The sequence below is a fragment of the Felis catus genome, chromosome D2 (genome assembly GCF_018350175.1).
Source record: "Felis catus isolate Fca126 chromosome D2, F.catus_Fca126_mat1.0, whole genome shotgun sequence".
Classification (NCBI taxonomy): domain Eukaryota; kingdom Metazoa; phylum Chordata; class Mammalia; order Carnivora; family Felidae; genus Felis; species Felis catus.
Window position 1 is genome coordinate 45,012,817 of NC_058378.1, and position 25,058 is coordinate 45,037,874.

At 37.7% G+C, this 25,058-nt stretch overlaps 1 protein-coding gene across 1 annotated transcript in view; it reads left to right on the forward strand.

The window, feature by feature from the left end:
• BMPR1A (bone morphogenetic protein receptor type 1A) overlaps window positions 1-25,058 on the forward strand; it is a 137,880-nt gene that overhangs the window by 56,113 nt on the left and 56,709 nt on the right. The window contains exon 2 of the mRNA XM_023240628.2: window positions 23,546-23,660. The gene's annotated coding sequence lies outside the window, so the exon portion shown is untranslated. The remainder of the gene's footprint in view (window positions 1-23,545; window positions 23,661-25,058) is intronic.

Sequence of the window (25,058 nt, forward strand, 5' to 3'; positions counted from 1 at the left end):
GTAATTCATATCTTTGCTCCTGTATAGGTAAAGTGGTTTTTTTGTGTGTGTGTTCTTCTTTCAAGTTTATTTCTTTCTAGTTATTTATCTTTGGTTTTCTGTAGTTTGAAAATGAGCTGTATAGGCATAGTTTTTTTGGCCATTTACCCTGCTTGGTGTTCTCTGAACTTTCTGGATCTGTGGCTTGGTGTTTGACATTAATTTGGAAAATTTTTCAGTCATTAGTGTTTCATATATTTTTTTCTGTTCCTTTCTCTTTTTCTTTTCCTTTTCCTGCTGCTTCTTCTTTTGATACTTGTATTATATGTGGTATACTTTTTGTAGTTGTCCCATAGTTCTTTGATGTTCTGTTCTTTTAAAAAATCTTTTTCAGTCTCTTGGTTTGCTTTTAAGTTTTGGGGATTTTTTACAGTGATATCCTCAAGCTCAGAGATTCTTTCCTTAGTCATGACTAGTCTACTAATAAGCCCATCAAAGACATTCTTCCATTTTTGTTATGCATTCCCTCTCTCTGCTTTTGTTATGTATCTGTTCTTGCATACTGGCTACTCTGCCCAGCAGAGTCCACAGCATAGTGATTGTAGTTGTTTTAAATTCCCAGTCTGATCATTCTGTTCTCTCTACCATATCAGAGTCTGGTTCTGACGCTTGCTCTGTCTCTTCAAACTGGTGTTTGCCTTTTAGTATGCCTTGTGATTTTTTTCTTGCTGGCTGTACATGATGTACAAGGTAAAAAGAAACTGCTGTAAATAGGCCTTTAGTAATGTGGTATTAAGGTACTGGGGGGAGAGGAAGTGTTCTGTAGTCTTATGATGAGGTCTCATTTTTTTGTTTTTAATTTATTTTGAGAGAGAGTGTGTTAGTGGAGGAGGGGCAGAGAGAGGGGGGGAGAGAGAGAGAATCTCAAGCAGGCTCTGCACTGTCAGCTCAGAACCCAACGTGGGGCTTGAACTCAGGAACTGCAAGATCATGACCTGAGCCGAAATCAAGAGTCACTCGCTTAGCGGACAGAGCCACCCAGGTGCGCTGATGAAGTCTCATTTTTTTAGTGAGCCGGTGTCTCTGGACCTTGAACTTCATAAGTGCTTCTTAGTTGTGTTCCTCCCTCCCGCACATGGAAGGCTAGCCTGGGCTAGAGTTGGGTGTTTCCCTTGTCCTAGGCTTTTTAGGCTTTGGCAAATAACAAACAAAAAAAAATAATTTAGGCTCTGGTAAAATAGTTTTTCTTGAAAAGGCAGGCCTTACGAATGATAGAATGCTGTGATGTATTTCAAAATGGTATTTTCCCCCCTCTTTCTGGCAGAATCTCAAGGGGATTTTTCTTTGATATTCACTGTGATGACCTAGTAGAACTCCCGAAGGTTAAACTCATAAAGCGTGGGGGTCCCCCTATCAGTGGGTTGGTCCCTTATAACAGTTTTTAAAATGTTGAAATGGCTCCGTATCTTCTCTGAAGGTGATTGGTTTTCTTTCCTCCTTTCCTCCCTTCCTTCCACCCTACCTTCTCCTCCCCCTCCTCTGTCAACCTCGCTCCTCTGCCGCTTCATCCATCGTGGATTTAAACACATTTGATGAGATTCAATCTGTTCCAATTCTTATATACTTGCTAAAGCCCAAAGTATCCCATCTTTGGCCCATTAGGAGTCTCTTCAGGTTGGTTCCTGAGTCCTTTGATATCACTCAAATAGTTGTTGGTTAGCTTCTTTACTACCTTATAAAACAAGACATTCCAAGAACATCTTGAAACAATTCTGCCTCAAACATGAAACATTTCTATGAATCCTGGTTTCTTTCATTGGGAAGTGGTATTTCAAAACCATGATCTGGACTCTCAGGATGCTCATTGCTACTGTTTTGTCTTCGTTTGTAGGTCTTTTAGGTGAATAGTACTGGGAAATAGATATTGGGAATCCTGGTTTTCAAGGATATAGGGGCAATAGAATATTCTACCCTCATTTATTTTATCGTATTATATATCTTATAGTTTCACAATAACAGAACTAATACATCCACCACCAATATTATTGAAGAGAGTTAATACTTTTTTCATATGCTCTTTATTTCTTGGTAGTTATACCCTCTATATTATCAGGTCATATAGCCATTATGTGCTATAACTTTCCTCCTTTTCACTGTATTTAGTGAGTCTGTAAGTTGCTATTTATTTATTTATTTATTTTTAATTTTTTTTTTTTTTAATCTTTATTTTTGAGAGAGAGAGAGAGAGATAGAATGTGAGCAGGGGAGGGGCAGAGAGAGAGAGAGGGAGACACAGAATCTGAAGCAGGCTCCAGGCTCTGAGCTGTGAGCACAGAGCCCAATGAGGGGCTTGAACTCACAGACCGTGAGATCATGACCTGAGCCAAAGTCGGACGCTCAACCGACTGAGCCACCCAGGCACCCCAGTTGCTATTTAATGCTCACTTCCAGTCCTTATGTCCGTATTCCTTTAATCATATTGGCTCTCTGAAGCTTATTCTCTAGGAGATTTCTCTAGAAACACTTGTGAGAACATTATTCCCTGAATTTTTGCATGATGATAATGTGTATCATTTGTATTGGAAAATTAGTTTTACCAGCTATAAAATTGTTGGCTCTCATTTTGTTTCTTGAGTATTTTAACTTTTTTTCTGTCATAAACTGTTGCTTTTGGAAAAACCTGCCGATAATGTAATTCTCTCTTCCTTATTAGTTATTTGACATTTTGGCCTAGATGCTCACATAGGTTTTGTTTATTCTTATAAAAGTTCTGTGATTTTACTGTAATATGTTTTGGTTTTATTTTGTGTTGGTATTCTCAAGTGTATGCATTGTATGCCATAAACATGTAGTTTTAGATCTTTTAGGAAAATTTTCTTGAATTAGCTTTTAGTGTTTAGTTCCCTTTCTTGGGTTTTCTTCAGTGATTACTTTTTTTTTTTTTTTAACGTTTATTTATTTTTGAGACAGAGATAGGACATGAACGGGGTGGGTCAGAGAGAGAGGGAGACACAGAATCTGAAACAGGCTCCAGGCTCTGAGCTGTCAGCACAGAGTCCAATGTGGGGCTCGAACTCACGGACCGCGAGATCGTGACCTGAGCCAAAGTCGGGTGCTCACCCTGCCACCCAGGCACCCCAGTGATTACTGTTTTGAACAAAAGTTAGAACAATATTTTTCACTTTTCCTAGAATCTAGAATTCTTTTTATTTCTTCATACACAAAAAAATTTTTTTTAATTTTTAGGGATAGACTCCTTTTCACATTACCTGTTGTGTTTATCTACTCTTATGCTCTTTTGTTTTTAGTCTTTATATCAAATAAAATTTTTAAAATTCTGATTCTTTTTTGAGTCATGTTCTCACATTTCTGAGGTTCTCCATCTGATGTTGTTTTTTCCATGCCTTATATAGTTTTCTTAACACTTTTAGCTTTTTAGTAGGTTACAGTTTTTATCAGTTTTGTGTTGCTGCTCTTCCGGTTTGCTTTAATTGCATAAGAGGATGTTATTTAACCTTATAGTAACTTGTATGAGATTGGATTCTGGAAACTTCTTCATGGGACATTTTGAAATTAGTTTTCCTGGGTTTTTAGAAGGAAATATAGTGATTCAGGATAGCATTTTTAACTTCATAGAATTGGGGTTTTTTTCTTTTTTTTTTTGTTAAAAAATTTTTTTTAATATTTATTTTTGAGACAGAAACAGAGTGTGAGTGGAGAGGGGCAGAGAGAGAGAGAGAGGGAGACACAGAATCTGAAGCAGGCTCCAGGCTCTGCGCTGTCAGCACAGAGCCTGATGCGGGGCTCGAACTCACAGACTACGAGATCATGACCTCAGCTGAAGTTGGACACTTAACCGACTGAGCCACCTAGGCACCCCCAGAATTGTTTTCAATTACATTTCAGAAGTTGGCTGATTACCTTCAAGGATCCCCTGATTCTATCACTGTCCTTTACTTCTCCGTGAGCTTTCTTTTTCCATTGCCTCAGCTATACCTTTTCTGTTCAATTTTGTTTTTATTCCTAGCAGTTTATTCTCCAGTGAAAGGCTCTGTGCTGGAAGGGAGGCCTGGTTGGGTATTTTCTAAATTCAGAGGTTGGACTACTACGTCAACATGAGACCATTTGCTATTAGGCTCTTTGACATTATCTGCAGTTAGATTCATCAACTCTTGCACCCTCCCTAGTTTTACTTGTATTTTCTAAGTTGCCTGCTGTTCCCTCCAGTGTGTTTAGCTTCTAGAGATGTGTGCTCACAAGCAAACTGGATTTTACCCCTGTAAGTGTCCCAGAATTGCAGGCATCAGTTTTATGGAACAGGGTTAAGAATTCAGGCTAAAAACTGGTTTAAAAATCTGTAAGAAACAGTTATACCCTGGAACCTAGGGCTTAGATCTTCGTCTCATACTTGTCCACATAGCCAGGTGCGTGCCTGTGCTAATGACTTCTTAGTGCTCTTTTACATCCAGTTCTTTCATTTCAAGCATATGGGAACATTTAATCCCTTTGTTTCCTTCAGGTAAAGAGGTATCATGTGACTGATCTGGCCAGTGGACTTTGAGGGGAAGTGCATGTTGCTTCTGGGTTGACACGGTGAAAGGTCTATGAAGATTCTTTGGTCTTTACTTAGGAAGTACCTAGCCATGTGTTTCATTTGGTACAGGAACAAGATGGTCAGCCTGGGTCCGTGGATGACTGTGAAGTGGACTCTGCCTGCCCATGTTGGACATTTTACATGAGACATAAGTAAATTTTTCGTTATGTTGAGCCATTGACATTTTGGACTCCTATGTTACCCTAGCGTAACTTAGACTGTACTATTTAATATGGTAGCCACTAGCCAGCCACATGTAATTGTTGAGCACTTAACATGTGGCTAGTCCTAATTGAGGTTGTGCTAAATCTCAAGTATAAATGTAAATGTAAAGTGCACATCAGATTTGGAAGTCTAAGTATGTAAAAAGGGTGGGAAATGTCTTAATAATTTTTATATTTTTTGCATTGAAGTACTATTTTGGGTCTCTTGAGTTAAATAAAATACATTCAAATTAATTTCTGTTCTTTTTCTTTTTTCACGAGGGTACTAGAAAATGTAAAGTTATATGTGTGATTGCACTTGTAGTATTATATTTATCTTGGACGGTGCTGGACCCATCCTGGTCTAATTCAGTATCCCAGCAGAAATTGGGAATTTGACTGTCTAGAGAAACTACACCAGTGAGGCTCCAGATTTGGAGTATACAGAAAAATACACTGTAAATGGGGATTAAGCAGAGGTCTGTACACTACACATCAGGTGATGTGTCCTTTCTATTCTTTGTCCCTTTCCTCACCTGTTTGTAGAACACTGGCAGTCAGAAGTGTATACCCTCCATCTAGGAGACTCTTTTTTTTTTTTTAATGTTGTATTTATTTTCGAGAGACAGAGACAAAGTGCAAGTGGGGGAGGGGCAGAGAGAGAGGGAGACACAGAATCTGAAGTGGGCTCCAGGCTCTGAGCTGTCAGCACAGAGCCCAATGAGGGGCTTGAACCCACAAACCATGAGATCATGACCTCAGCTGAAGTCGGATGCTTAACCGACTGAGCCACCCAGGTGCCCTTGGAGGACTTTTTTCTAAGAAACTCAGTGACTCCAGAGAAGAGAGCAACAGAACTGGACATTTGAGGGTCTCCGTATCTACACCGGCAGGTGACTGCCCAGTTACCCTGTGGTGAAGCCCACTCGTTAACAAGCCCGTCCTGTACCTACAGTGTTGTCCAGTCAGGGTCCTTATCCTTATGTGAACAGCACCCTGTTGCTACTTACTTTTTTTTAGAGCTGCTTTAGAAAGGTATTTGTACTAAAAAAAAAAAGAAAGGTATTTGTACTAAAAACACCATGTTTCAGAACAATCTACCTGTTTGGGGAAAACTTTTCAATTATACAGTTTATACATACATAAAAAATACATGCTAAGATCTTTGCAACTTGATTTTTCCTAGAAAACGATCTTCTTTTTGTCAAATTTGAAATTTATGCTTCAGAACTCTGGTGCTTCCTTAGATGATTCACGTCATCTAAAAATGATAGCACTTTGTAACATCAGCTTCATAGACTATTACGTGGTTGTTACCCAAGGGATTAGTAATAGAGTAATAGTCTCCAGGCACCCATGGATTCTCCTGTGTTTGTGTGGTGCAGCTTCATGTGCACGCTAACTGTGGGGAAGAAGCGATCTTCCCAGCTTCCTCCAGTACTTTCTGTTATGTCATGAGATCGTTAGGTGGCTACTGCTAGTTCTGGCCAATTAGTGAATCCAGTTGCTTTCCGGCATTTTTGCCACTACTCCATACCTCTCTGCCTGTGCCTAATCTCCACCCTTTCGGTTTTGGAAGATGACTTCACTTTATATTTTCTAGAAAAGTTTTGAAGGTACCAGATGGAAGTTCTGGTTTTTCTCCATCTCAAAGATCTCTTTTTATGAGTTTTTTTCGTCTCTCTTCTGTTTCACAAGTAGTTTCCCTTTTTCTAAGACGGAGTTCTTATATTCTGAGACCTCCCTTTCCTTGTCTCTCTTTCCATCCTTGACAGACTATTTCCAGTTCAGTTATAGCCCTGATCAAATTCCCTTCAGATTAAAAACAAACCAGCAAAACCTTTCCTTGACACTGCTATTACTGAAGCTATGTGCCATTTTTATAGCCTCCAAACGCCTCTCAGAATGCTAGTGTGTACCTGAATAGTGCCTTACAAAATTTTATTTATTTATTTATTTATTTATTTTTAATTTTTTTTTTTCAACGTTTATTTATTTTTGGGACAGAGAGAGACAGAGCATGAACGGGGGAGGGGCAGAGAGAGAGGGAGACACAGACTCGGAAACAGGCTCCAGGCTCTGAGCCATCAGCCCAGAGCCCGACGCGGGGCTCGAACTCACGGACCGCGAGATCGTGACCTGGCTGAAGTCGGATGCTTAACCGACTGTGCCACCCAGGCGCCCCACAAAATTTTTTTTTATATTTTATTTTAGAGAGAGCGCACGAATGGGGAAGAGGGGCAGAGGGAAAGGGGGAGAGAGAATCCCAAGCAGGCTCCACACTCAGTGCGGAGTCCCAAAGCAGGGCTTGATCCCACGACCCTGGGGTCATGACCTGAGCCAAAGTCAAGAGTTGGACACTCAACTGACTGAGTCATCCAGGCACCCTCCCCCCCTTTTTTACATCTTCCCTGCCATTGTCATTTATGCCTTCTACCACTTACCTTGAATTTGTCAGTGACCCATTTAGCAAATTTAGCAGCTTCTTCCATGTTTTGTTACTTGTCCTTTCTGCAGTATGTAAATTTGTCACTGTCTTTTTACTTTTTTTTTTTTTAAAGAACTTCACTTAAAAAAATTGCCTTGCAATATAAAATGTGGAAAATACAGAAAAGTATAAAGAAGATAATTATCCATTGTAATACTACCTCTCGGAGATACCCAATGTTAAATTGGGGGCCATGTCTGTTCCATCTGTTTTTTTAACGTGTATTAAACAAAAGCAGGCTCATACTTTATCTGTTGTTTCTCTGATCTCTGATTTTTTTTCTATTTTAATATATTGTGAGTATATTTTCAAGCACTTATTCTTCTGCACTATGAATTACTATTCACACAAACTAGCAGTGTTGAGACTGCCCAGGTTGGAATCCTGGCTCCAGGTACTCAGTAGCTGTGTGACCGTAAGCAGGATACTCCTCTGTGTTTCTGTTTCCTCCTCTGGAAAATGAAGATAACATTCTTTTCTCACACCTAGGGTTGTTGTAATAAATGAGATAATACATAAAAAAAAATTCTTGGAGCTTAATAAACGTTAGCTCTCATTACTATAGAATATGAACTTTATTTAGATTATTTTTGTTTTGTTTTGCTATCAAGAATGTTGTAAGACCATTGATAGAGCTAAATGCACATCATGATTCTTTTGATAGATTTTTATTGGTGAAATAGAAAAATCTCTCTTAGTGAATTTAAATTGCACTTGTCTTGAAGTTCACCCATTTAAAACGTATATTTCAGGGACCCCTGGGTGGCTAAACCGGTTAAGCGTCCAACACTTGATTTCATCTTAGGTCATGATCTCACGATTTATGAGATCGAGTCTCGTATGGGGCTCTGTGCTGACAGTGCAGAACATGCTTGGGATTGTCTCTGCCCACCGCCCCTCCTCTGCTCGTGCTTGCTCGCTCTCTTTCTCTGAAAATAAGTAAACAAAAAAAAAATAAAGTGTACACTTCAGTGGTTTTTTATATATTCACAAATGTGTGCAACCATCACTGCAGTCTGTTTTAGAACATTTTCATCACCTCAGAATGAAAGCTCATACCCTTTAGCTGTCACCTCCCTTTCCATAACTTTATTATTTTAATATAGTATTTTATATTTATCCTATTGTTATACATGACCAGTTGTCCAGGGTTTGCCACAGTTTTACTTTTTGTGATTTCAGTTACCTATGGTTAACTGGGGTTGGGAAGCAGATGTCCAGTCAGTAGTAGCCTAATGGTGTCACAACGCCTGCATCATCCACATCACTTCATCTCATCACATAGGCGTTTTATCATCTCACATCACCACCGGAAGGGTAAGACAGAACAGGAAGATACTTCGAGAGAGACCATATTCATGTAACTGTTTTATAGTATATTATTATTGTTCTATTTTATTATTAGTTAACTTGTGTATGTTAGACTTCATCATAGGAATGCACGTCTAAGAAAAAGCATAGTATATAGTGGGTTTGATACTGCCCGTGGTTTCAGGCGTCTGCTGGGGGTCTTGGAACACCTTCCCTGCAGAGAAGAAGAAAGGGACTACTGCAGGGTATAGGATTAGAAGTGCACCCTCTGGAGTATGCCTGCCCTGGGTTCAAATTCCATCTCTATTATCTATTACCCGTGTGACTTTGGATGGGTTACTTAACCACTCAGCGTCAGTTTCTTATATGTAATGTGGAATTAGTAGAAGTACCTGCCTCATAAGTTTACTTTGAGGATTAAGCTAGATAATAAATGTGTAGAATTTAGCACGGTAATTGGCACCTAGAAGATGTTCAATAAACCAGAGTTCAGTGAATTTAGAGAACGATGTCTTTGTTCCAGTACTTTTGTTCTTAAGTCAACTAGCAAGTGTTTGATGCTATTAGGCATTGTTATTGAATATTGAAAGGTGTTTCTGTCAGTGATTCAAATGTTTTGTGTACTTTGCAGCGTTTTTATGCATTTTATATTATTACCCCTCATTTAAAATTCTAATTACTTTGAGAATACAGTTGATTTTTTTATTTGATAGAAAATAATAGCAGTCACTTACACTTAGGAAGTACTTCTGTTTCCATGGCACTGTTCTAAGTGCCATACCTACAGTAACTCCTTCGATCGTCGTCTTTCAGATACATGCAGTCATTGTCCCTATTTTACACATTAGGTACAGATGAGGTTAAGCAACTTTGGATCAAAGTATCATAATAGATAGTGGTGGAGCCAGGATTCTAACCTTGCTACTCAGGCTGGCTGCAGAGGCCATGCTGTTAACCCTGTATTCTCTTTATCTTCTCCTTCTAGAAGAATGGTAGGTGAATTTCAAACATTTTGACATCTTGGCTGTTCTGTATTTAGGAGGACTGTGAAATCTTCAGTGCTTGATTGGAAAGAGAACTAAAATGAGCATTGATGTCTGCTACAGACATGAGCTTCAAGGGTGGTTTTGTATGTATCATCTGGGTCAGACCATACATTGATTATCCTGCTCTACCCCTCTAGAGTCCAGGCCTCAGGTGGGACAGTGGCCAGGCACAGTGTACCCTCCCTGGGCCCCACTCCTGGCATAATGCCCATTTTAACCTACATACACTACTCCCTCCTTGAATATTGTCAAACCCTGTCAGTCTTTGGCAGGCCAGTTTAAAGTCAGCTCCCAGTGATCTCTCCCCCTGTGAAACAATGGTCTTTGAAACTTCTCAGATAATCATCATGTATGGTGGTATGACACTATTTGTATTATCATCTTGGTACTATTGTTTGAGTTTTAATACATTTATGGCTGACTCAAGGTGATTAAATGTTGCTTACCAGCAGGAACCTGTGTCTTAAACGTTTTAAAATACACTGTCGTGTCCTCAGAAGTCTTATCAAGTGATCTTGTTTTCCTTTCTCTTTGAGTCTCTCTTGCCTGTTAACAATAGATCTATTCTCTGCAATTCAGACCTATCTAACTTCACAAACTTAGTCCCAAAAGTGCATGACGTGTCTTACAAGAAGGTGGTTCGTTAGTCCATAGTCCTGCTGTTGGCTTATGTGCATTATATTGGGATGGGTGCTTCTAATTGTCTGTCTGAAAGTTTTCAAAACCTGTTGTTGCTTCTGTTTGAAATCTTACTTCATTGCCTTGGTTGTTGCTCATCCTGCTTATAAGCTCCTCCCTTAGGCATGTGACTCACTGATTTAAAAGACAGTACTGTTTAGTAATTAACTACCTGCCTCTCATTACATAGAGGTGAGAACTTCAATGCAGGCTTCCCAGCTAAAACTTTCTTCCCTATGTTTTTACCCACCTACGGACATGTAGCAACACTGTCCCACACCCAGCCTTTGGAGGAAATAGCTGTAGTCCATTTCCCCTCCTGTTGGATGTGATTCCTTTGCATATTCCTGTACAATGATAGATTTTATATGGATGCTGTTAATCAAAAATTATTTTCTGTAATTTCTGGAATATCATTTCTTCAGTCTCCCTGATGCACACATTTGGATGAATGACAGCTGGGTATTTAATGAAGGCAGTTTTGTTTTTAATAAATAGTAATTAAGTCAAATATTTTATAACAGATTATTGGATTAAAGTCTGACATAACCGGTACATCCTTGAGGTGATAAGTGTTACCTATTTTCATGAGATGTAATTAGTTGTTTTAGGAAACTACCCATGTTTTAGAGGAATTCATTCTATCCTTTTTACCTTGCTTTAGCAGCCTGAAAAATCCATCATTAGGAAACAGATCTGTTTGGAGAAAGAAATTTTAAAACATTCTTCTATTTGCTAAATAGAACATTTGAAAATATGTTCTAACATATCAGTGTGGCTATCTCTACTTCAGGATCAAATAAAACCTTTGTAAATTTTGCACAGTACAATTGATTTGCAGTTCTTTTAAAGCCATATGCCTTCAGGCTGGTTATAGTGCTCTGTGTTGGAAGCACAGCTGTAATTTTTGACCTTTTGAACAAAATGTAATTTTTCATCCTGTTGAACAACTCATAATTTACAATTTCTAGGAAAAAGCTTTAAAATTTGTCGATGGAGGGAGGATCTTTGGGACTTCCTTATAGATCTGTCAGTATTTGATTTTAGTAACTTCTGTCGTACTGACATTGTTTACTAAAATCATGTGTGGAATTAAAACTCGTACCTAATTAAGGGGCTTCTGGGTAGTTCAGTTGGTCAAGCATCCAACTTTGGCTCAGGTCCTGGTCTCTTAGTTCCTGGGGTTCTGCGCTGACAGTGCAGAGCCCACTTCAGATCTCTGTCCCTCGCTCTCTGCCCCTCCCCTGCCAGCTCTCTCTCTCAAAAATAAACGTTAAAAAAAAAAACCCTCATAACTGATAAAGTATATATTTTCCCCAATTTTTTTACTTTAAAAACTTTTAAAATAAAGTTTGAACAAATAGTAAAAACCCATTTTACCAGTTCACTTGCTAATAACCTTTTGCTTCATCTACTTTCTCTGTTTATAAAAACACATATACATTTTTTTTTACCATTTGAAAGTTATCTGCAAATGTCTTGAAACTTTAAAATTTGAAACTTGAAATTTTAGCAAGTGTATCCTAAGAAACAGGTTGTTTTCCTTAAGAGCTACATTATCATAGCTAAGAGATTTAATACCAATATAATATTGTGTAATATACTTTCCTTAAATTTCTTATACTTTGTTTTCAAAAGAGTTCTTTGTAGCTATTTTTATTTATTTGTTTTTTAAGTAGGCTCCACACCAAACATGGGGCTTGAAGTCACACCCTTAGATCAAAAGTCACATGCTCGGGGCGCCTGGGTGGCTCAGTCGGTTAAGCATCCGACTTCAGCTCAGGTCACGATCTCGCAGTCCGTGAGTTCGAGCCCCGCGTCGGGCTCTGGGCTGACGGCTCGGAGCCTGGAGACTGCTTCCGATTCTGTGTCTCCCTCTCTCTCTGCCCCTCCCCCATTCATGCTCTGTCTCTCTCTGTCTCAAAAATAAATAAACGGTAAAAAAAAAAATTAAAAAAAGAAAAAGTCGCATGCTCTACTGACTGAGCCAGGTGCCCCATTTTGATATTTGATCTAGGAACTAAATAAGGAATACATTTCTCATTTGGTTGTCATATATCTTTAGTTTTCTTTGATTGAGAGTTTCCATTATCACTATTCTACTGCCCCTTATCTCCCGCCCCCCAGTGGTCTTTTCTGAAATCTTACCTAGTTTTTTTTTTAAATGATTTTTTAAAAAATGTTTATTTATTTTTGAGATACAGAGCACAATTGGGGATGGAGCAAGAGAGAGAGAGGGAGACAGAGGATCTGAAATGGGCTCCACACTGACAGCAGAGAGCCTAATGTGGGGCTGGAATCCACAAACCACGAGATCATGACGTGAGCTGAGTTGGACACTTAGCCAACTAAGCCACCCAGGTGCCCCAAGGTTGTTTTTTTTTTTTTTTTTTAAGTAGGATATCCCACAATTTGCTGCTTGTGTTTTTGTATTTCATGACTAGATTAAAGTTAAATTTTGGGGGGATGAATGCTACATAGATAGCATTGTGTATTTTACATTGGATTATATCAGGAGAGGAAGTAAATTACTAATAGTCTGTGGCGATTCACTATATTGTAGCGTAACGCTGTAATTGGTGTTCATAATGTTAATTCTAAATAATGTTTATGCTTTATTGAAAAGTATAAACAGTGCCCATTTTTAGAAGAATTGATGGACTCTTAGCAGTCTAAAATCAATTCCTGATAATTCCTCAGAATAAAAATTTTCCTGTTTGTATAATGTAGTGAAACTATCCAGAGGAACTTGCCCCGTGGGTGCTTTTACAACTAATAAAATAAATGTTCTGTTGGTAATTTCTTATCATTTTATGGAAATAAATGGGTGATACATATTTCTTCACTGACTGAGTTAGGTTTACTTGGAAAGGGGAAGAAGATATATCAATCAATTTAAATGCCCATGTGTACAGTGTGTATTGTGCTAATAAATTATAGAGAAAAATTAAAATGAAAACATAGAGGTGGTTCCTATGCTTCTTTGTGAGGAAGGATAAATTGGAAAAGAATATACGGATAGATGATTATTTGGGGATTCATCCTGGGGCAGGTGGCTGCATCAAACTTCCTATGTGTGTCACTCTTAGAACAGATGGGCACCCATTGAAATAGCAGTCACTGCTTCCCAGACCCAGAATTTGGTCTAGGAACTGCTGGTTTCTTTAGACTTCTATTATGGGCACTCCTCATTTCCATAGGATACTAGAACCCACTGCAGAATTGAAGTTTTCTAGCTGATTGGAAAGAAGTAATATATCTTGAACAGTCTTTGAACAGTTATTTTGTTCAAAATCTAATTTAAAGCAGAGGTAAAACATTTTTAGGAAATAGAGTTTAAAAATGTTTAATTGCTTAGAAGTAATTCTAGATTCATAGGACATTGCAAAAATAATGAGAGGTCCCTTGTACCCTTCACCTTCCTCCAGTGGTTACTTAATACTACATGATGTACAATACCAAACCAGCAATTGACATTGGTTCATTTTATATGTATTGTGCTGTGCCATTTAAGTATACATGTAGATTTAGGTAACCACGTCAGCAACAAGGTACAGATTCTGTCACCGCAAAGACCTCCCTTATGCCACCCACACAGCTGCCCCCATTAGTCTTTTTTCCATCTGTATAATTTTATCATTTTGAGAGTGTTTTATAAATGGAATCCTACATTATGTGACCTTTTTGCACTCAGCCTAATCCTTTGAGATTCACCCAAGTTGTTTTGTGTAACAGTAGTTTATTCCTTTTTATTGCTGAGTATAAGATTCTGTTGTATGGATGTACCATAGTTTAACCATTTACCTTTTGAAGGACATTTTATTTTCTCCAGTTTTGGGCTATTAAAAATAAAGCTGCTACTAACATTCATGTTCGTTTCTTTGTAACCAGGAGTGCATTTGGTTACATGTGAGTGTGTATTTCGTTTTTAAAGAAACTTCTAAACCATTTTCCAGAGTGGCTGTTGCATTTTACATTCTCATCAGCAACGTAGGAAGGATTCATTTTCTTCATATTCTTGCCAGAACTTGGTATTGTCCTGTTTTTTTATTTTAGTTATTCCAGTGGGTGCTTAGTGATCTCAGTGTAGTCTTAATTTGCCTTTCCCTGATGGCTGTTGTTGTTGACCATATCTTTTCATGTGCTTATTTGCTATCCAAATATCTTCAGTGAAATCGCTCTTCATGTTCTTTGCCCAGTTTCTAGGTGAATTTTTTTTAATGTTGAGTTTTGATATTTCTGGATATATTCTAGATATGGATCTTTTGTCACATCTATGGTTTGCAAGTATATTTTCCTATTCTGTGTCTTGTCTTTTCATCTTTTTTTTTTTTTTAACATTTTATTTATTTTTGGGACAGAGAGAGACAGAGCATGAACGGGGGAGGGGCAGAGAGAGAGGGAGACACAGAATCGGAAACAGACTCCAGGCTCCGAGCCATCAGCTCAGAGCCCGACGCTGGGCTCGAACTCACGGACCGCGAGATCGCGACCTGGCTGAAGTCGGACGCTTAACCGACTGCGCCACCCAGGCGCCCCTGTCTTTTCATCTTTTTAACAGGGTCTTTTGCAGAGCAAACAGTTTAATTTTGATGAATTCAAATTTATCCTTTTTTTTCTTATATAGATCATCCCTTTGGTGTCTTTCTCCATTCCCACCCTCCACTCCCAATCCCACACAACCATTAATCTGTTTTCTGTCTCTGTGGAATTGCATATTTTGGGTATTTTGTATAAATGGAACCATATAACACGTGGCCTTTTGTCTGGCTTCTTTCACTTAGCGTAATATTTTCAGTGTTCATATGTTGTATTGGAATTGATTCTTTTTATGGCTTAATTTATTTTTATGGATAAATAATATTTAGTTGGATGGATATACCACCTTTTGTGTATCTGTTCATGAGTTGATAGGCATTTAGGTTGTTTCCACTTTTTTGCCTATATTCCGATGAGTTGGTGTGTACCTTTTCATCTCTACCTTCCTCATACATGTTGCACGTGTGTGCATACACATACACACACACGCACACACACACACACTGCTGTTTGTGTGTATAGTTTTCTTTTTAATAGTGGAGTGACTCTTTTTATAATTTTTATAACCGCAGGATATTTGGGATATCATTCTATATCAGCACAAATAAATGATTCTCATTCTTTTAAAGGACTGTGTAATGTTCATTGTGGCTATTTAACTGATCCCACCCTGATAAACACTTAGGTGAGATTGGATGGTTTTCTGTTTTTCTTTCTTATGTAACCAGCTTTAACCATACTTACACAAGGGTCTTTGTGGTGCAGAGCTCATTTTGCCCACTTTGGGATTTTTCTTTTTCCTGTCATTCTTCATCAATCATTTATTCAAAAATACATGGATTATCTCCTTTGTGCTGGTCACTGGACTGTGCTTAAAACACAGGGAACACAAGTATTAGTAAAATGCAATTGCTGTACACAGGGGTTATCTTAATAAGTAAGACATACCTTTAAATAGATCATCAGAATTCAGTGTGCTAAGCACTAAGTGTGTTATTACCAGACTCAGCAAGTTAGCAACACGTAGGGAGTGGAGAGCATTCAATGAAAGGAGGTATTTGAGATGGATCTTTGTGAGGACAAATGGAAGTTCACTTGGCAAAATATAAAGATAACATTTTGATTTTTGAATTAGAATAGCAAGTTCAAAGAAAGGGAGAAGCATTAAATAACTGGGCATATTTAGGAAATAGCAAATAGTTTAATAATGACCAGCAGGAGACTTTTTGGCAGAGATTATAGTAGAAGATAAAGCAGGTTAAATAGACGGAAAGCAGATTATAGCAGTCTATAGATAGCCTTCTAAAGATTTTGGCCTTCATTTTAACACAAGTGGAAATTGTTGAAAAATTTTAAAGCACACTTGTATTTTTTTATTTATAGTAAAATTTTAGAGTTGTGCTGTAAATATTTTAGAACATTTCATCACTGCTCCAAATTTCCCACTTCTACCCCTTGCTTTAGGTAACCACTGCTTTGGTCTGATTGTCTAAATTTGCCTTTTCTAAATATTTCGTATGCATGGAATCATACGATACATGGTATTTTGCAACTGGCTTCATTTATTTAGCATGTGTTTGAGGTACATTCGAGTTGTAACATGTGCCAGTACTTTATTACCTGATAGTATTCCATTGTATGATTATGCCACACTTTATCCATTCACCAGTTGATGGACCTTTGGGTTGTTTTCACTTTTGGCTATTATGAATAATACTGCTGAGAACATTTGTGTATAAGTCTTTGTATAGACACACATTTTCATATCTCTTGGGTATTTCCATAGAGGGAATTTTGGATCATGTAGTGAGTTTATGTTTAACTTTTCAAGAAATTGCTGAACGGTTCTTCCAAGCGGTTGCATCATTTTATAGCAGTGTGTGAGAGTTCCAGTTTCTCCATGTCCTTACCAACACTTGGTATTGTCTGTCTTTTTTATTATGACCATTCTGGTGGGTATGTAGTGGTTTCTAATTATAGTTTTAATTTTTATTTTCCTGTTAACTTATGGTGTTTATAATCTTTTCAAGAAGCACAGTTGTATTTTAGAAACAAAGGTACAGTGAAGGAGGTAAGAATGAAGGCAGGCTGCAGTGAAAGATGAGAGCCTGTACTAGGTGTGTATAGATATAAAGGAGACAGATTTTAAAGATATATCAGAATGGGCAGCATTTCTTAATTACCTCAATATAATAGATGAAGCAGAGGGAGATGAGATTAGTGCTTCCTAGATTTCCAACTTTGACAGTTGGGTAGGTGGTGGTGCTGCTGTTAGCCATGCAAGCGAATATGAGTGCATAAACAATTTTTGTGCTGGTAGATGATGGCTTTTATATCACTTCCGTTCTCTTAATGTGCCACTGGAATAACTATTTAATATTTAGTACTTTGGAAATTTGTATTAGTTCAAGAGAAGGATCTGGATTGAGATATAATTTATTTTTTTTTTTTAATTTTTTTTTTACGTTTATTTATTTTTGAGACAGAGTGAGACAGAGCATGAACAGGGGAGGGTCAGAGAGAGGGAGACACAGAATCTGAAACAGGCTCCAGGCTCTGAGCTGTCAGCACAGAGCTCGATGCGGGGCTCGAACTCACGGACTGCGAGATCACGACCTGAGCCGAAGTCGGCCGCTTAACCGACTGAGCCACCCAGGCGCCCCAGGATTGAGATATAATTTAGATGAGTTATCATTGTATAAATAAAAGTTGAATTCATGAAAGTAAATGTCGTATTGGCTTCTAAATCACTGTATTTGCTGGGTTACTTTTGGTAATTGAAAACTGGTTAAACAATAAAAAGATTTAATATAATAAAAAGATCCAACCTAGTTAAAACATTCAAGCATTATAGCATCACCAAGGACCCAGATTCTTTCTGTCTTTTGATGCAGCCATTCTTTTTTTTTTTAATAATTTATCTTTTAATTTACATCCAAGTTAGTTAGCATATAGTGCACCAATGATTTCAGGAGTAGATTCCTTAATGCTCCCTTACCTATTTAGCCCATCTGCTCTCCCACAACCCCTTCAACAACCCTCTAGTTTTTTCTCTATATTTAAGAGTCTCTTATGTTTTGTCCTTCTCCCCATTTTTATATTATTTTTGCTTCCCTTCTCTTATGTTCATCTGTTTTGTCTCTTAAAGTCCTCCTACGAGTGAAGTCATATGATATTTGTCTCTCTCTGGCTGTCTAATTTCACTTAGCATGATACCCTCTAGTTCCATCCACGCAGTTGGAAATGGCAAGATTTCATTCTTTTTGATTGCTGAGTAATATTCCATTGTATACATATATCGCATCTTCTTTATCCATTCATCCATTGTTGGACATTTGGGCTCTTTCCATACTTTGATTATTGTTGATAGTGCTGCTGTAAACATTGGGGTGCATGTGCCCCTTCGAAACAGCATACTTGTATCCCTTGGATAAATACTTAGTGTAATTGCTGGGTGTAGGGTAGTTCTATTTTTAATTTTTTGAGGAACCTCCATAGTGTTTTCCAGAGTGACTGCACCAGTTTGCATTCCCACCAACGATGCAAAAGAGATCCTCTTTCTCTGCATCTTTGCCAACATCTGTTGTTGCCTGAGTTGTTAATGTTAGCCATTCTGACAGATGTGAGGTGGTATGTCATTTCCCTGATGATTAGTGATGTTGAACATTTTTTCATGTGTTGGTTGGGCATCTGGATGTCTTCTTTGGAGAAGTGTCTATTTATGTCTTTTACCCATTTCTTTACTGGATTATTTGTTTTTTGGGTGTTGAGTTTGATAAGTTCTTTCTAGATTTTGGATACTAACCCTTTACTTGAAATGTTGTTTGCAAATATCTTCTCCCATTCCATTCGTTGCCTTTTAGTTTTGCTGATTGTTTCCTTAGCTGTGCAGAAGCTTCATTATTTGTTGGGTTGTCTTCTTAGGCCATCTCTTTCCTTATGGTCCTAAGATAGCTGCCTCATTCTGCTTGACAAACTCAAACCCAGAGTTGCCTGGAAAAAAAGGTTGGGGGATGGAAGGGGTTTTCACCCAAGTGTCTTTTTTTCATCATCCAGAAGCTCCCCAGCAATTTAGTCTCTTGTCTTACTGGCAAGGAGAATGGAAATTGCCACAATTGGCTTAGACCAGAGCTTTCCAAGCCTGGTGTTGAGAATCTTGTTCACATATCTTTTGGAAGGAGCTTTTCTCCCCTTGCCTTTTGGTTATCTGATATAATTAAGATAGGTAAGGTTTTCTAGACAGGCTGGTTTCATATCATTGAGTTGTTGCTATTCAGTACTTCAGATCAGCTAGTATTTGTTGAAATCCTACTCTGTGTCATCAACTGTGCTAGATTCTAGAATACAGCAGTGAATAAAAGCTTAGAGTTTGGTATGGAAATATGCTTAAGCAGAAGAGTGCTACATAGAATCGTGCACTGTAGTTCATTTGTATTGTGGGTTTAATACTGCTGTTTAAATCTTTGCTTTTATGGGAAAGGCATGTTAAGTTGTAAAATCATGCTTATATTCAATTTGTAAGTGATGTTTTAGAACACAACCCGTCCATAAGTTGACCCTTCCTTTCTGTGTTATGTGGTACTAACCTGCTTTATTATAGAAGTGCTTGATAGGGGCACCTGGGTGGCTTAGTTAAGCATTCAACTCTTGATTTTGGCTCACGTCATGATCTCATGGTTGTGAAATCAAGCGCCATGGTCAGGCTCCATGCTGGGAGTGGAGACTGCTTGGGATTCTCTCCCTCTCCCTCTTCCTCTCCCCTGCTCTCATGATCTCTCTCTTCTCTCTCTCTCTCTCTCTCAAAAAAAAAAATAATAATAATAATGCATGATAAACCTAAATTACACTGCTCATTTGAGTTACTTATAGCTAAAACTGTATTGTATTTTTCTGAAGCATGATGTTGGAATTTTCCAGTTAATGTACCAAAGGTTGTAATATTAATGCATTTAGTTTAAGAGCCCAGCTGGAATGTTTTGTCAAATATTATTTTGTAGTTTGGTTCTGATTTTTAAAAAAAAAATTTTTTTTAAACGTTTTTTATTTTATTTTTGGGACAGAGAGAGACAGAGCATGAACGGGGGAGGGGCAGAGAGAGAGGGAGACACAGAATCGGAAACAGGCTCCAGGCTCCGAGCCATCAGCCCAGAGCCCGACGCGGGGCTCGAACTCACGGACCGTGAGATCGTGACCTGGCTGAAGTCGGACGCTTAACCGACTGCGCCACCCAGGCGCCCCGGTTCTGATTTTTTAAAACGGTTATAAGAATGCAGTGATAGTGTTAACAGCAATATTTGTCCAACATTTGGGGTACTTTTTATGGTGCTTGGAGAGGAGAAATGAAGATGAGAAGGAGAGGATTTGGAGTGGTAGAAAGAAAAAATATGCTGTCAGTATTGCTGATTTTGTGAAGACTAGGAAATGACCACTTTTTGACATTTTGTACAAACTCAAAAGTAATCTTAAATTTTGTCTTATGAGTATATTTATCAAAAGCATATGTACACTATTATTTCTGTAAAGCAAATCTTATACAGGAGTGAATGGTCGATGTCCTAAAACGTCGGAGTCAAAGATGACTATAATATCCTTAGTTCGTGTTTGTCACTGATGGGTTATGTATGGTTAGTGATCTTTTAAGTACCCCAGTGGTTTATTTATTTTTAAAACATTTATCTAATTCTCTTTAGAGAGAGAGCATGCGAGACACAGCGAGCTCGTGAGCAGGAGAGAGACAGAAGATAAGGGAGAAAGAGAGAATCCCAAACAGGCTCTGTGCTGTCAGTGCAGAGTCCGACTTGGAGCTCGATCCTCCCACCGTGGGATCATGACCTGAGCTGAAATCGAGTCAGCCACTCAACCGATTCAGCCACCCAGGTGCCCAGTACCCCAGTGGTTTAAAGTTTAACAACTTTTGGGGTGCCTAGGTGGCTCAGTCGGTTAAGCGTCTGACTAGATTTCAGCTCAGGTCATGATCTCCTGGTTTCATGAGTTCAAGTCCCACATCAGTTTCAGCCCTGACAGTGTACAGCCTGCTTGGGAATCTCTTTCTCCTTCTCTTTCTGCTCCTCCCCTAATCATGCTGTCTCTGTCTCTCTCAAAATAATTTTTAAAAAAGTTTAACAACTTTAATAATTTTGAGAACCATGAGGGATGTGTACATTTTGGTGGCAAATAAAGGTATTTTGTAAAGATAATGTGGGATTAAAATGCACTTTTCACATTTGTTTGCCCATATTTACCAACTTTGAAATTCTAACATTAGCTCAATCATAAAACATTAGAATATATCTAGAAAGGTTTGTTTTTCACTTATTCTATCATTAAGAAGCTCTGATGTGTTTTTAAAAGAATTATTTTTTCTTCAGTGTGTTTTCCAGCACTAACAGGCTTGAAAATTTCAGACACAAAATTTTTGATGAAAGTATTATCATACTTGTTTAGTATTCAGTTTTGACTGGATCTTTGTGGTTGTTAAACCCAAGTTCATAGTGCTAAAAGCCTGTGGTATATTACCTTGTAAGTTAAGTGATTAAAGCTGCACATGTTTACTGATTTCTGCTTATAGGACTGTAGCACTATATTGCAAAGGTTAGGGAAAGCTTTAGTTTATTCACACAGTTTTAGTTTGTAAAAAGTGATTTGCAGACCTGTACTGTGAAGCATATCCTGTCCTTTGATTAATCTTTTATTTACCTCTTAGTAGTAAGGTCACATTTACTTGGTTTTCATTAGTTGGTCTTAGATTCAATCTTTAGACAGTTATATTTTTTTGTCATTTATTTCTGCATTGAGAGGATGGAGGGAGGATAGAAAATTCAGGCAGGATCTTGGACTTTGAAGGTGGCATATTTCCAGATTCTTTAATTATGTATTTTTCTTTTTATTAACTTTAGACTTAGCCTAAAGCTTCAGTTCTTTTTTTTCACACCAAGGAAATGGTGGTGTAATAAATAGTGCTGTAATAAACAATGGTTGGTAAGTGGTTCACATGTTAATTTTATTTGATCCATTGGAAATAACCTGGTAGAATTAGAATCAAGCCATGTATTTTTTTTTTAATTTTTTTTTAATTTTTTTTTTCAACGTTTATTTATTTTTGGGACAGAGAGAAACAGAGCATGAATGGAGGAGGGGCAGAGAGAGAGGGAGACGCAGAATCGGAAACAGGCTCCAGGCTCTGAGCCATCAGCCCAGAGCCCGATGCGGGGCTCGAACTCACAGACCGAGAGATCGTGACCTGGCTGAAGTCGGATGCTTAACCGACTGCGCCACCCAGGCACCCCAAGCCATGTATTTTTAAACATAGTCATTTTGATGGATTGTTTTAACCTTTAGGAGAATAGGTTAATCTGAGCTTTGCTTAATATAAGTGATTGCCTTCCCTCTTTTCTTCCACACACACCATTTGGGAAGAATGGAGTTGTTGGCAAAGAGGGGCTTTCAAGGAAAATATTTGTCATTTCTAAAATGGAAATACAATGCATTTATTTTTTGATTATATAAGGGAAATTTTTTAAGACTGTGAACATCTCAGAAAAACAAAATCCTAAACAGTGTATCTCCATTCCTGCCCTCTTTTCTCTAAGTGATATTCTAAGAGTTGTATAGTCCTGTCAGTACCCTGAAAAATGTTAGGGACCAGTTAAGTTGTAGGTAACCAGTGCATTGCGAAGACAGTAAAAGCTCTTAAATGCAGACAAAGCATTGCTAATTGCTTTCAGGGTCAGTCTGTCTTTAGTTGGACCATGAAAGATTTAGCATGGTCCTATGGCAGCCTGTCTGCTGAGTGGAGACTCTTGTCTTTAAGAAAGCCTGCTATCTGATATGCTAGACAGTTTCAGGTTGCCCAGTTTACATGAATTCAGTCATTATTGCCAAGACTATTAAACCTCAGTGTGACACAAATGATACTTCTAAATGCACTTGAAGACAAAGGCATTTTGACCTTGCAGTGGGACATAGGTAGTGTTCATGCAGCTTAAAATTTTTCCTTTTACAATATGAAACAGAATACCTTGCTATTTGAAGTTTCAGTTAAAAGATACATTCAACAAAATTATTTTCAAGATCTTTAAGTAAACAACACACTTCTTTAAATAGATTTAAATTTTTCATTGTTTCCCTCTTCCAGATTTGTGAATTTTGTCTCTTAAGGCAGCAGGGGAACTGAATGTCAGGGGTCACATAGTTGTAACCCATCCCCTGGGCTTTGACCAAGCGATGCGATTCATTCCTGACCCCTTCAGTTCCTGATATTCTAGGGGAAAGCTTGACTGAAATGAAAACTGCTTACAGAGATTTTGTGATAAAAGTGAAAATAGGGATATTAGCTGGGTGGTCAAATATAGTTTTGCTGACGTAGGGGTTTGAATGTTGTAGAATTATAGATTTTAGTGTTGCTTCTAGCTGCTCCTGCTTTTCCAGTTTAAGATGTGATTTTTTTTTTCAAAAGTCTAAGCTGATACAGAAATTTTACACGTGAGTAACTTTTTCCACAGAACTACTATTATCTTTGCAAAGTTGAAAATATGCAAAATGGGGAACTTCTTTGGGCAGAGGTTGGGAAAATGGTAAAGCAATAGGTTAAAGTACTTTAGAATTTTCATTGACTTTACATTGAAAATGTATAGTTTTACACAGGACATTGTTTTAGTATTGCTTCTGCATGTTTCTTTTAGTCTAAATAAGTTTTTTTTTTTAACAGATTTATGAAAATATGCATCAGTTTAATACTGTCTTGGAATTCATGAGATGGAAGCATAGGTCAAAGCTGTTTGGAGAAAATTGGAAGTACAGTTTTATCTAGCCACATCTCTGAGGTAAGAAAAAGACTTTTAAGAAAATAATTAGAATTATATGAAAATTCTCATTTTCTTAACAGTTGAAAATAGTCCTTCTGTATCAACAGTAATTTCTGACTGGATGTTGGAAAGAGATGATGATGTCCATGCATTCTGTCTGGATAGTACGGATAATGTTGGGCAGCATCCATAGCAAATAGAAGTAATTGTTCAAACCTAAGTTTCCTGAGTTTATTTATTTATTTTTAAAGTTTATTTTTATTTATTTTGAGCTAGAGATAGAGAGCAAGTGAGGGAGGGTCAGAGAGAGAGGGAGACAGAATCCCAAGCAGGCTCCATGCCCTCAGCACAGAACCCCAAGTGGGGCTCAAACTCACAAACTGTGAGCTTATGACCTGAGCTGAAATCAAGAGTCAGACATTTAACTGACTGAGCCACCCAGGCACCCTAAGTTTTCTAAGCTTAAGGAAACATTAAAATTAATGTTTTATTGTCTTATTGGTCTCTTCATTTTGTCATTTGTTTACATACAACACATATTTTTGTACATCATGTTTCAAGTCTTAGCATATTGTAAGGGAGATACCATAAAAAAAGCAAAGTATTGCCTTTTTTATTCTTTTTGTTTGTTTCTTTAGAGAGAGAGAGAGAGAGCACATGTGCATGGGATAGGGGCAGAGAATGAGAGAGAATCCCAAGCAGGCTCTATGCTCAGTGTGGAGCCTGACGAGGGGCTTGATCCCACGAACCTCAAGATCATGACTGAGCTGAAATCAAGAGTCCGATGCTCAACCAACTGAGTGACTCAGGCATCCCTATTCTTATTTTTAAAAATTAATTTTTTTAAGGTATTGCATGTTTTAAAAGAGCAGTTTTTAAAGAAAAAAATACTGTTCTGTTCATATTACGTCTTTTGCTATAGTTTTAAATGCTAAGCAAGATTTAGTAAAAAATGTTTAAAATATTCCTTCAGGTATAATTCTGACACTGTTACTGAAGGATGGTATCTTATTTTAATGGAGTTACTGCTCAGTGAATTGGGATCAATGAAGAAATTTATGAAGCAGAATTTGATGGTTTCATGTTAACAAATAACCATCAGTATGGTAATGTCCTTAGAGAAATACCTTTCAGTGAGGTAATAAGTTATCTCATAATATAAAACTAGCTAGTTTTGGTGCTTTTATTAAAGTTCTTTTCAGCTCTTAGTTGATGACTGATTTAGGACTTTGCAATATTTAGAAATATTTCAACATTTTATATTGAAAATTAAGTAGTCACTGTTTTGTGATTATACATTGTGTAACTGGAAAACATTACATTATTGAGGAAGGAAAGCATTCACATTAAGAAAAGGCTTTGTGATTCAGCTCTTATCAAGTTTTCTCTTTTTAAAAAAATTTTTAGTGTTTTTTT